Raw genomic sequence first — 12,091 nt, 5'->3', positions numbered from 1 at the left:
GACATCAGTATTTCAACGTTGTTATTTCGACTACCGGCATATAAACTACATCCCGGGGATCCTACCCCATCTCTGAACTTTGTAATGATTTACAAGCACATTGTTTAAAAGAGATTACGTTCTTCAATTGAGGGTGCCCCTGACTTTCTAGCTGCCAGCATGGGAGATATAGCACATGTCCCCCACCCTGTTATATTTTAGTGCATATTTTTTTTACTCTCCTTTTAAAACTGTCTCCCGCGGATCACTCCATGAGCGATCCGAGGAGACGTCAGGAAGACTAGGGGTATCCTCACTCCCACGAGCCCTATGTGCTTCAGCATCCGACTGCACTTGCTCTTCCTGTTAGCTACAGCCTGCAGAGGAGAGAGGTCACTGGAGCGGCTGGACTGAGGGCACGGAGTGGCAGCAATGGCTACAGACAGTCACAGAGCAGAAAGTGAGAGCTGCTGGATGGTACAGGACTGCTATAAAAGGGAGGAAAGGTGGGGGAAGCAAAATATGGAGGGAGGGGGGATAAAGATACTACTATGCATGGCATGGTAGGGACATATTGTAGATTTGGAGAGAGTGGGGCTCAGAGCCCAGGGGCAGTGGGACTGATATTGAAGGGGGATAGGGAGATATGGAGAGAGGGGGGATCAAGGGGCAAGGGGACTGCTATGGAAGGGAGGTAGAGACCTATGGAAGACATGGAGAGAGGGTAGCTCAGGGAGCAATGGACAAGATGTGAAGGGAGGGAGACACAGGTGGCAATAAGACTGGTATGGAGGGGGCAGTGAGATGTGAAGAGAGGCAAACTCAGATGGCAGACTGCTATGTAGAGGGCAGTGAGATGTGAAGGGAGGGGGACTTATGGAGTGATGAGAGTGCTATGTAAGTGAAGGCAGTGATATATGCAGAGAGATGAGATGATATGGAAGGGGAGGCAAAGAGTTATGGATGTAGGAGTCAGTGAAAGAACTATGGAGGTGGCAATGAGAGAACTATGGAGGTGGCAATGAGAGAACTATGGAGGTGCAGTGACATATATGAGGAGGGCTCCGGTAGGCAATGAGACTGCTATGGAGGGGGGGCAGAAAGATATGGAGAGAGGAGGCTCAGGGGCAGGGCTGTCTTAACAGCTGTGTAGGCTCTGGGGAAAGCAATGCACTGGGGCCCTTACCCACCCATTCACGGGAAAAAAATGTAAATGTAATGTGTGGGGGTCTTTCCTCAATGCACTGTAAAAGGATCCGCACTGCATCTTCACTGCACTGTGAGAGGAGCTTTCATCCACTCAGTATAGTAAAAGGAGATTAATATATATATATATATATATATATATATATATATTACTGTATATTCAGTATGACACAATAATTATGATATGATACAGCCACCATATAGTGCCCGTTTTGGTGCCATCTAGCCTGGTATTTATTGCACTTTTTTTTGTTTGTTTTAGTGGGAGATCATGTAACATCCCAAACCCTAATGAAGGACGCAATGCCCAGTCAGACCCTGTCGCAGAAAACAGGCTCTTACCTGCCGGGTCGGGAGTCGCCGGGACAGAGGCAGTGGCTGGCCTGGCAGAGGAGTCTCCTGAGGCTGAGACCGGGACGAGGGATCCTCCAGTCCGGCACCAGACTACGCGGCAGGCAGCAGCTGAGTGGCACACATTGAAGGAGCCAGCAGCAGCTGAGTGGCACACATTGAAGGAGCCAGCAGCAGCTCTCAAGGCAGGCAACGCCCAAACTGCCTGGCCTGGGCGGAGCTGCTGCATCTCACGCATCAAACAGTCAGCAGTCGTCTCTCACACTCAGAGAGACTCTGTCTGACTGGCGGATGTAGTGAAACGGTGTGACTGAGGTGACAGGCGAGTACTCGTCAACCGCCAGCGGGGGCCAGGGGCAGGGGGCAGGGTATCGGAATACAGTGCTTTTAAAAATAACAAACATTTAACAACTGGCTGCAAGGGGGCTAGCGGGCCCTTTGAAGCTTTGGGCCTTTGGGCAGCTGTCCAAAAAGCCCAATGGTAGAGACAGTCCTGCTCAAGGGGTGATGAGGCTGCTATGGATGGGGTATGCAGAGAGAAATGGAAAGAGTAGGGCTCAGGATGGGCAGTAAGAGAGCTATAGAGAGGGTAATAAAGAGCTATGGAGGGGCAATTAGAGAGATACAGTAGGGACCAGTGATATATATGGAGGGGGTAAAGAGAAAGATATTGAGGGGCAGTAACGGATGTAAAGAGAGAGATAACTAGGGAGGAGTACGGTAGGAGAGAGGGGGGCTCAGGAGGAAATGGGATTGCTATGGAAGAGGGTAGAGATTTATGAAATATATGGAGAGAGGGTAGCTCAGGAAGCAATGGAATGCAATGGCAGGAGGGGTAGAGCAATATGGAGAGAGGAAGCTCATGGGACAATGAGACTGCCATGAAAGGGGCTGCAAGATGTTAAGGGAGGGGGACTCAAGTGGCGATGAGACTGCTATGGAGGGGGCAGCAATATGTGAAGGGAGGAGGACTCAGGTGGCAATTAGACTGTTATGGAAAGGGCAGAGAATTATAGAGGTAGGAGTCAGTGAGAGAGCTATTGAGGTGTAAATGAAAGAACTATGGAGTGGCAGTGACAGATATGGAGGGGTGCTCAGGCGGGTAATTAGACAGCTATGGAGGGGGGTAAAGATATATGGAGAGGAGGGTCAAGGGGTGATGACATTACAATGGAAGGTCGATGCAGAGAGATACAGTATGGAGGTAGAGGGCAGTGAAAGAACTATGGAGGTGGCAATGAAGGAACTATGGAGTGGGAAATGAGGCAGATATGGAAGGGGAAATAGGACAGATATGGAGGCAGGGGATAATGAGAGAGATCTGTGCGGCCTAGGATATTCATTCATTGTTTGGCTTTTTAAGAGCTGTTTATTACTTATCTCTTTATTGAACAGGCCTGTAACTTTCCATAATTTATACAAGCCCCAACAGAACTTAGAATACCAGCTGACAGTTGCAGCAAGTTATCAAGGTGTCCAGTGTGGATAGAACATAACTTGTCCTGACATCATTTATTTTATGTCATTTTTGTTTTTGTATGGTCATTCTGGAGTTTAATTTTTTAATGCCAGGTCAGGTTGGTTGGTGGGAGGAAATACTACAATGTTCAGTTTGCAATAGGTGTAATCACTGGTGGGCTTGCCATCTGGCAATTCTGGTAAATGCCAGAAAGGCTGATGGGCTGGGTTGGGCTGGCCGTTCAGATGCCTGACCGAGCAGTTCTGCACTCTACTTGGCTGGCAGGCTTTTTCTAATTCATCATATTGCGCAGCCTCATACTGAGGAAACTACTCAAAGAAGGGGTGTAATGTGTAGCCACGCCCTAGTGATGCATGGCTATGCCCTTTTTTGGTGTGCACACGCCTAAGGTGAGTGCATGAAATTTATACCATGGCCAATTCTTATCCCCAGTCTGTCCCTTGGTTTATTGTATTATTATTATTATTAATATTATTATTATCAATTATTTATAATGCGCCACAAGTGTTCCGCAGCGCTTTACAAAGTACATAAACAAATAGGTTGACTAGTGACTCACAGTACAATACAATACAGGACGAGGACAAGGATAATATACATTGCTACATTAGCAACCATAACACCCAAGATAAGCAACCAAGGCTTGTGTTAGGTGCCCTAGTGGGAAGTAAGAAGTAGATGAAAGTAAAGTAATGAAAAGCACAAGAGGGTAGAGGTCCCTGCTCGTAAGAGCTTACATTCTAAAGGGGAGGGTATTATCAACTTTTTACCTAGCAATACTACCACACACATATTACAGACTTGGACATTGGGCATAATTCAGAGATGTCCGCAAATCCAATTGTTTGCGTACATCTCTGTTGTTTCTGGGTCTGCGTAGGCCACGTTCTGTACATGTGCAGAACATGTCCTGCATGCTTGCTCGCAGACACCCCTTAGCTGAAGCATGATTTACATGATGCAGTATTTGAGGGGGGGGCAGTGAGTTGAACCACTCTCCAAAATGGTGGAGTGTCGCCCCCATTTTGGAGGTGTGCTGAGTAAGTCTCAGCTAACGCAGACAGGCCAAAGCTGTAACCATCACAATGGCTATCCGAGGCAGCATCTATGGACGCGGCACTTGGATCACAGATGCAAGGTGTCTATTTCCTACAGATACCTCCTGCTGCATTAGCGTTTGGGTGGACAGTATTACACAGCTGCTTCCTTGCAGCTGTGCAATACCATCCATATCTAAATCAGGCATTGTCTAAAAAATACCATCCAAACTGATCAACACCAATCAGGTTCTAATGAAATTTGACCTTTAGGTTATATTTAGGGGTGTATTCACTAAATGTTGGTTTTGCCATAGGATTTAAAACAACAACGCTTTAAGGGCAACACAAGTTTTTTATAGCTTTTCAAAAAATGTCAGCTTTAAATTTCACAGAAAAGCAGAGCAAAAACCACTGGGCTTTTTTATCATACCTACAGTGTCTACATAAGTTATGTAACCCAGCTATATAACAATAGCCTAATCCAGATTTCATATAGATCTCTGCAAAAGGCTAATTAGCAGTACAAGCCGCAGTCCCCATTTTCCTTCCGGGAGGGAGCAGCCAGATGGCAGGGGCAGGGAGACGGGGGGCAAGTGATTGTGTCATTTTGGCCCCGTTCCCGTCAGTGGTGTAACTAGGGTATTTGGAGCCCAGGGCAAATTTGAAAAGGGAGACCACCCCAACACCCCGATACGTGCGCGCGCCTAAGGTGCGCGCGGAAAAAAAATGGACGTGGTCACTTAAAAATGGGGCGTGTCAACATGACACACCCCTTTATTTTCACGCTGAACATTCCTATCCATATGCACCTTAACCCCAGTAGTACCCCTTATACAGTACCCCCAGTATGCAGTTGTGGTCCCTCTTATGCAGGCCCATAGTAGTGCCCCTTATACTATATGCCCAGTAGTGGTCCCCCTTATACAGCCCCCAATTAATTCCCCTTACTCAGTGCCCCCAGTAGTGGTCCCCCCAAATGCAGTGCCCTATGTAGTGTTCCCCTTTATGCAGTGCCCCCAGTATCAGTTCCCACAATGCAGTGCACCCAGTAGTGGTATCCCCTTATGCAGTGCCCTTTATATAGTGCCCCCAGTAGTAGTCCCCCCCCCATATTATGCAGTGCCCTTTATATAGAGCCCCCAGTAGTAGTCCCCCCCATGCAGTTTTCCCAGTAGTGGTCCCCCTTATGCAGGCACCCAGTAGTGATCACCCCCTATCTAGTGCCCCCTGTAGTGGTCCCCGCAGTGCCCCTAGCAGTAAGCCCCTTATATAGTGCCCCAGCAGTAGTCCCCTCCCCTCCCATGCAGTGCCCCCAGTAGTGGTCCCCCTGATGCAGGCCCCCAGTAGTGACCCCCCCTATCCAGTGGTCCCTGTAGTGGTCCTTCCTGTTATTGCCCCCAGTTGTGGTCCCCCCAGTGCAGTGCCCCTAGTAGTAGGCCCCTTTTATAATGCCCCCAGTAGTAGTTTCCCCCCTCAACTAGTGGTCCTAAGTTGAGGTTCCCCCTCCCGATTAAGTGCCGCCTGTAATAGCCCCCCCCAGGAGAGGACCTTCCAATAATGGTACCCCCAGTAATAGCCCCCCCCAGTAGAGGTCCTCCCAATAATGGTGCCCCCAGCAGTAGCCACCAGCCCCCGTTGTGCCCCCAACCCAGTAGAGGTCCCCCCAGTAGTAGCCACCCCTCTCCCCAATTGTGCCCCCAGTAGTGTAGTGACAGGTTTAAAAAAATATATATATAAAAACATACTTACCTGAATCCACGCTGCTGCTCCGGACTGCGACACCGCTCCCCCCGCCGCCGCCAGTCCTCCCGGGCTGGCGCGCTCAGCATAATGGGAGAGATGTCATGATGTCACATGACGTCTGTCCCATTACCCACTGCAGGAGCCGGACGGAAGTCCGGCTCTTGCAGTGGGTGCTGCAGCAGTCAATGAGAGTCTATCTGACTCTCATTGGCTGCTGTTTAACACACGCATCGCCGCCAGCGCTGGTGGCGATGCGTGTGTTATGCACAGCCTGAGCCCACCTCCTGGCGCTATTGGGCAAGTGCTCAGGGGGAGGTAATGGGCTCAGGTGTGCAGCACAGGACCGGCACTGGAAGCCTAGCGCCGGTCCTGTGTAAATGTGTAGCGCTGACCGCACTCATTGCGGTCAGCGCTACATTGGCTAACTAGGGCAAGCGGCCCGGTACCGTGGCCGGTGGCGCCCCCCCACACCGCCGGTCCAACGGTGCCCAGGGCACGCACCCCGCTTGCCCTGCCCTAGTTACGCCACTGGTTCCCGTTACACAATGCTGATAAAACAGGCATTGTGAAGCAGGGGACGGGGCCAAAATTATGCGATTCAGTGTATGGCCGCCGGGAGGCTTGCCTGCCTTTTTCGGGGGGCCGGGAGCGATACCCGATTTTTGGGAGGCTCCAAGGCGAATCGAGAGAGTAGGCAAGTATGCTGCAAGTACCTATGCAAGGACTGGTTACCGCGCTCAACCCCTAGATGGGGTGTTGAATGCTTAGCGTGTATAAATCAGGCTGGTGCACAGGTTATGTGATACAATTTATTAATGCAATACAGTATAAACTGTATGTGCCTGAATTAAAGTCACAGTGTTACACACACATAAAAAAAATACAAATATGAATACATTCTGAATGGTACAATTTGAGTATGGCCAGAATAAAGTATTAACAAAGGAACATAAATGCCTGGTCGGCAGTGGACAGCAGGATGCGGCGTCCCGCAGTGCTGTGGTGGTTGTTGGCATGCGTATAGAAATAGAACAAGCAGAAACTGCGCTAGTATACACAAATAATTAATTAGGCATGAATTTAATGTAAATCAGTTAAAAAAACATAAAAATATACAATACACAATCAAATAACACATGTAGAAATGCGAATAATATGAAGAGCAATAGGAGCAATAGAATATGAAAAATTTAAAAAATAAAAAATGAGATATATAATTGTAGAAAATTGCTGAAAATTGTTATATATTGGTGAAATATTCTCCACTGATAATAAATGTCCAGCTGTGCTGTATTCCGGAATAACGCAAATATTGTACAGCGTACAAAAATTCAATTGTCACAGTTGAAAAAGAAGAGGGGATATGTTGTTTTTGTTTGAGTCCCCCAATTGAAATCAATCAACTGCCTATGGTAGATACAATATATCAGCTGTCCATATCATGTTCTGTATCAATTAGATTGTTGCAGGGTTAGAAGTTCTCATAAGAGCCGCTTTAAAGGCTGGCAACCACAAAGCCTCCCATCCGCTGTCACAGCACCTCAATTTGGAGCATGAATGTTATAGATTGTAGGTAAATGAAAACGGCTTGTATTGAGGATTGTTCTCACTCGTTGTATAGGAGCGCCGTTAGGACCCACATGTTTGAGAGGTGCTGGGAAGTTACCAAGAGCTGGAGGCAACGCCGCGACTTAATAGTATCCAGGAGATGCGGGAGATGTCAGTGGGTGCTTTGGACAGAGCGGCAAGTTGATGTTAGGACCGGTACGGCAACAGCAGTGGAGCAAAAACTGGGCAGCTACGCGTTTCTTCCCGATCTCGAGACTTTTTCAAGCTATGTGCCCATGGTAGAAGTTCCTCCATTATATAGGGAGCATTGCAGATCTCATCAATTTAATTGAAAACAGATATGTGAACATAATAAATAAATAAACAAATCCCAAGAGCTCAAAGCAGTGTGTCGATTGCTCATTGGATTAAAAAATAAAAAAACAAGTGTATATACATACATGTAAGTACTAGTATAGACAAAAATCAATAAAAGAAAGAAAAAAAATATATAAAAAAATAATAAATTAAATACGTATATAATATATTAATCTAAATGAAAACATGAATGGATTGATTTATAAATCTAAACTCACATAAAATAAAATTTAATTTATAATATATAAAAACACATTGTATCATGAATAAATAATATCAATACATATCATGAATAAACAGTGTCAATACAAAATATTAAAAAATTTATTAATATAGAAACATTAACGATTATTCTAGAAGAACATCAATATAATATTGATGTTATTAATAGCTAATCATCAAAACTAAAAATTATCATAATCAGGAGACAGAAGACACCCATTATATTCCAATAATGGATTAACAATATCAGTGCAAACTTATATATTTAAGGCATTAACAATTATCCTAAAAAAACATTGATATTGATGTTATTATATTGAATCATCAAAACCAAGGATTGACAGGAATCATCATGGTCAGGAGACAAAAAAACACCCAAATTCTACTAAAAATAAATGAATACATGAATCTATATTGGATGAATAAGTGATGGTCCCAAATAGAAAAATACTAAACAAAAAAATATATATACTGTATATATATATTCTTCTATGTGTGTGTAGACTAAACCACAGTTACATATAACTGTGCATACCCACACGAGTACATACATGCACACGCACACATATAACATACATATACATACACATAGATAAATACATATATACACACATACATATATATACATATATATATATATATATATATACACACATACATATACACATACATATATACCCACACACATATATATACATACATACACACGTGTACACATACACATATACATACATACACACACACGTACATAGTATCCCATTCACATGATAAACACAAACACACACGCGCACAAATATGTATAAATGTCTACATGAATAAGGAAGAAAACTGACCATAGGAACAAAGTCCTAGTGGGATAAATAATGGTAGTTATTGGATCCAATGGTCTAATAGTAGGATCTAGTAGTGATCACTACCAGCTAAAAAATAAAAATAGGCTAAACCTAAATGGCGGCCATCTTTCCAGAGTCTCTGTATGTTTCAGCTCCTGTGTGCTTACTGCATTGTCCAGCTGTTGGGGGGTTAATCAGCCATTTTGTGGCGGTTTTCTAATTAAGGATTTTCCATTCTTGCGGATGATTAGTGAATAGCAAGTGTAGGGGTGAGCGGGTTCGGATTTCTGAAATCCGAACCCCCCCGAGCTCCCCCGATCCGAGGCCGATCCGAGTCAGGCTCGACTTTTCCCGCCTGACTCGGATCTGAAATCGAGGCAAAACGTCATCATCCCGCCTTCCGGGTCTCGCGGGTTTTGGATTCTATATAAGGTACCCGCGTCGGCGCCATTTTCTCACTCGGCTATGTTGTGCTGTGCTGCTGTTGTCCATAGGGGCTGTGTCCACTTCTCCAAAGTCCATAGGGGCTGGCTGTGTTGTGCTGTGCTGCTGTTGTCCATAGGGGCTGTGTCCACTCTTCCAAAGTCCATAGGGGCTGCCTGGACTGTGTTGTGCAGTCAGTTGTCCATAGGGGCTGTGTGCACTCCAAAGTCCTGGGCAGTGCCCCAGTCCTAAAGGGGTGCTGTAGTGTTGTCCAGGGGGTGCTCTGTCCATCAGGGGGGAATGGGCATGAAATACCACCGGCCGCATGGCCGGCGGTTCGATTCCCGTCAGCGGCAGCCCGACAAGAGCAGAGTTCGAAGCAGCGGAAGCCCGACAGCGCTGGAAATCCCGATCGTGGAGAGGTGAATATCTACTAACCTAACCCCCCTAACCCTAACCCTCCTTAGGGGTGCCTAACCCTAAATTCCCCCCCAAGTGCCTAACCTTAATCCCCCCTCTAAGTGCCTAACCCTAACCACCCCTTCCCCGCTGCCTAAACCTAAGTCCCCCGGGGGGGTGCCTAACCCTAAGTCCCCCCCGGGGGTGCCTAACCCTAACTCTCCCTCCCCCTAGCCTAACCCTATCCCTTCCGGGGGGGTGCCTAACCCTTAGTACCCCCCGGGAGCCCTAAACCTAACCCTCCCCCCCGTGGCTGTCCGCTCAAGGCGCCCGGCATCACTACGATCGGGATGCCGGGCGCTGGTCTCCCTGGCATCGGGGAAATGCGGGCGTCTACATCTAGACACCCGGCATTTCACCCTTGCCGGGATAAGACAGTCGGGAAGCCGGCTGCCGGTATTTAGGCAGTTGGCTTCCCGCTTGCTTCCCATCAGGGGTGCTCCCCCCAAGTGCAAAAAAAATAAATATTTTTTCTGTGTTTGTGAATTGTGTGCGCAGTAGCCGCACGTGCATCAACAAAGTAGCGCCAATCATGCGCCTGTGTCATAAGTAAAGGGCCGGCTGGCTTGACCGTTAAAAGGTGCTGTAACCCCCAAAGTGCACTCCAAACAAAATAAAAAATTATTTTCTGTGTTTGTGAATTGTGTGCACTGTGGCCGCATGGTTATCAACAAAGGAGCAGCGCCAAGCGTGCGCCTGTGTCCCATAAGTAAAGGGCCGGCTGGCTTGTCCAATAAAGGGTGCTGTAACCCCAAAAGTGCACTCCAAAAAAAATTAAAAATCATTTTTTGTGTTTGTGAATTGTGTGCGCAATAGCCGCACGTGCATCAACAAAGTAGCGCCAAGCATGCGCCTGTGTCATAAGTAAAGGGCTGGCTGGCTTGACTGTTAAAGGGTGCTGTTACCCCAAAGTGCACTCCAAACAAAATAAAAAATAATTTTTTGTGTTTGTGAATTGTGTGCGCAGTAGCCGCACGTGCATCAACAAAGTAGCGCCAAGCATGCGCCTGTGTCATAAGTAAAGGGCCGGCTGGCTCGTCTGTTAAAGGGTGGTGTAACCCCCAAAGCGCACTCCATCAAAAATAAAATATTTTCTTCTGTGTTTGTGAATTGTGTGCATTGTACGTGCATCCTCAAAGCAGCAGCGCCAAGCGTGCATCTGTCTGTTAAAGGGTGGTGTAATCCCCAAAGTGCACTCCAACAAAAATAAAATATTTTCTTCTGTGTTTGTGAATTGTGTGCACTGTACATGCATCCTCAATGCAGTAGCGCCAAGCGTACGTCTGTCTGTTAAAGGGTGGTGTAACCCCCAAAGTGCACTCCAACAAAAATAAAATATTTTCTTCTGTGTTTGTGAATTGTGTGCACTGTACGTGCATCCTCAAAGCAGCAGCGCCAAGCGTGCGTCTGTGTGTTAAAGGGTGGTGTAACCCTCAAAGTGCGCTCCACAAAAAATAAAAAATTCTTCTTTTTTTTCTGTCTTTGTGAATTGTGTGCACTGTAGCTGCACGTGCATCAACAAAGGAGCAGCGCCAAGCATGCACCTGTGTCCCATAAGTAAAGAGCCGGCTGGCTCATTTCTTAAAGGGTGATGTAACCCACAAAATGCACTAGTCTCCAACAAAAATAAAAAATAATTTTCTGTGTTTGTGTGCGCCCTATCAATATAACATAAATGGAGGACCAAACTTTCTCCGATAAAAATAAAATAGGGAAAGATCAAGAACCACTTCCTCCTAGTGCTGTTGCTGCTGCTGGGAGTTGTTCATCATCCCAGAGAGGAAGTAGGAACACCACTACTTTTACTAAACAATTGACCCTCCAACAGTCCTTAGCGAGGAGGATGAAGTACGACAGCAGTCATCCTGAAGCAAAACGTATAACTGAGGCCTTGACTGCTATGTTGGTGTTAGACGTGCGTCCGGTATCCGCCATTAGTGCAGTGGGATTTAGACAATTGCTGGAGGTAGTGTGTCCCCGGTTCCAAATCCCGTCTAGATTCCACTTCACTAGGCAGGCGATACCGAGACTGTACAGAAACGTCAGAAAAAGTGTCCTCAGTGTCCTGAAAAATGCCGTTGTACCCAATGTCCACTTAACCACGGACATGTGGACAAGTGGAACAGGGCAGACTAAGGACTATATGACTGTGACAGCCCACTGGGTAGATGTATCACCTTACGCAGCAACAACAGCAGCGTCACCAGTAGCAGCATCTCAGAAACGCCAGCTCGTTCCAAGGCAGGCTACGCTGTGTATCACCGGTTTCAGTAAGAGGCACACCGCTGACAACCTCTTAGAGAAACTGAGGGAAATCATTGCCCAGTGGCTTACCCCACTTAGACTCTCCTGGGGATTTGTGATATCTGACAACACCACCAATATTGTGCGGGCATTACATCTGGGCAAATTCCAGCACGTCCCATGTT

General features: G+C 46.6%; 1 protein-coding gene across 1 annotated transcript in view; it reads right to left on the bottom strand.

The window, feature by feature from the left end:
- Positions 1-12,091, bottom strand: part of LOC148511403 (sodium/hydrogen exchanger 3-like) — a 184,073-nt gene that overhangs the window by 81,257 nt on the left and 90,725 nt on the right. The gene's annotated exons all lie outside the window — the stretch shown is intronic.

Source organism: Taudactylus pleione, unplaced genomic scaffold, assembly GCF_031769625.1.
Source record: "Taudactylus pleione unplaced genomic scaffold, aTauple2 ptg000309l, whole genome shotgun sequence".
Classification (NCBI taxonomy): Eukaryota; Metazoa; Chordata; class Amphibia; order Anura; family Myobatrachidae; genus Taudactylus; species Taudactylus pleione.
Note: the sequence above shows the minus strand (reverse complement) of the source record. Positions and strands in the feature narration are given on the sequence as shown.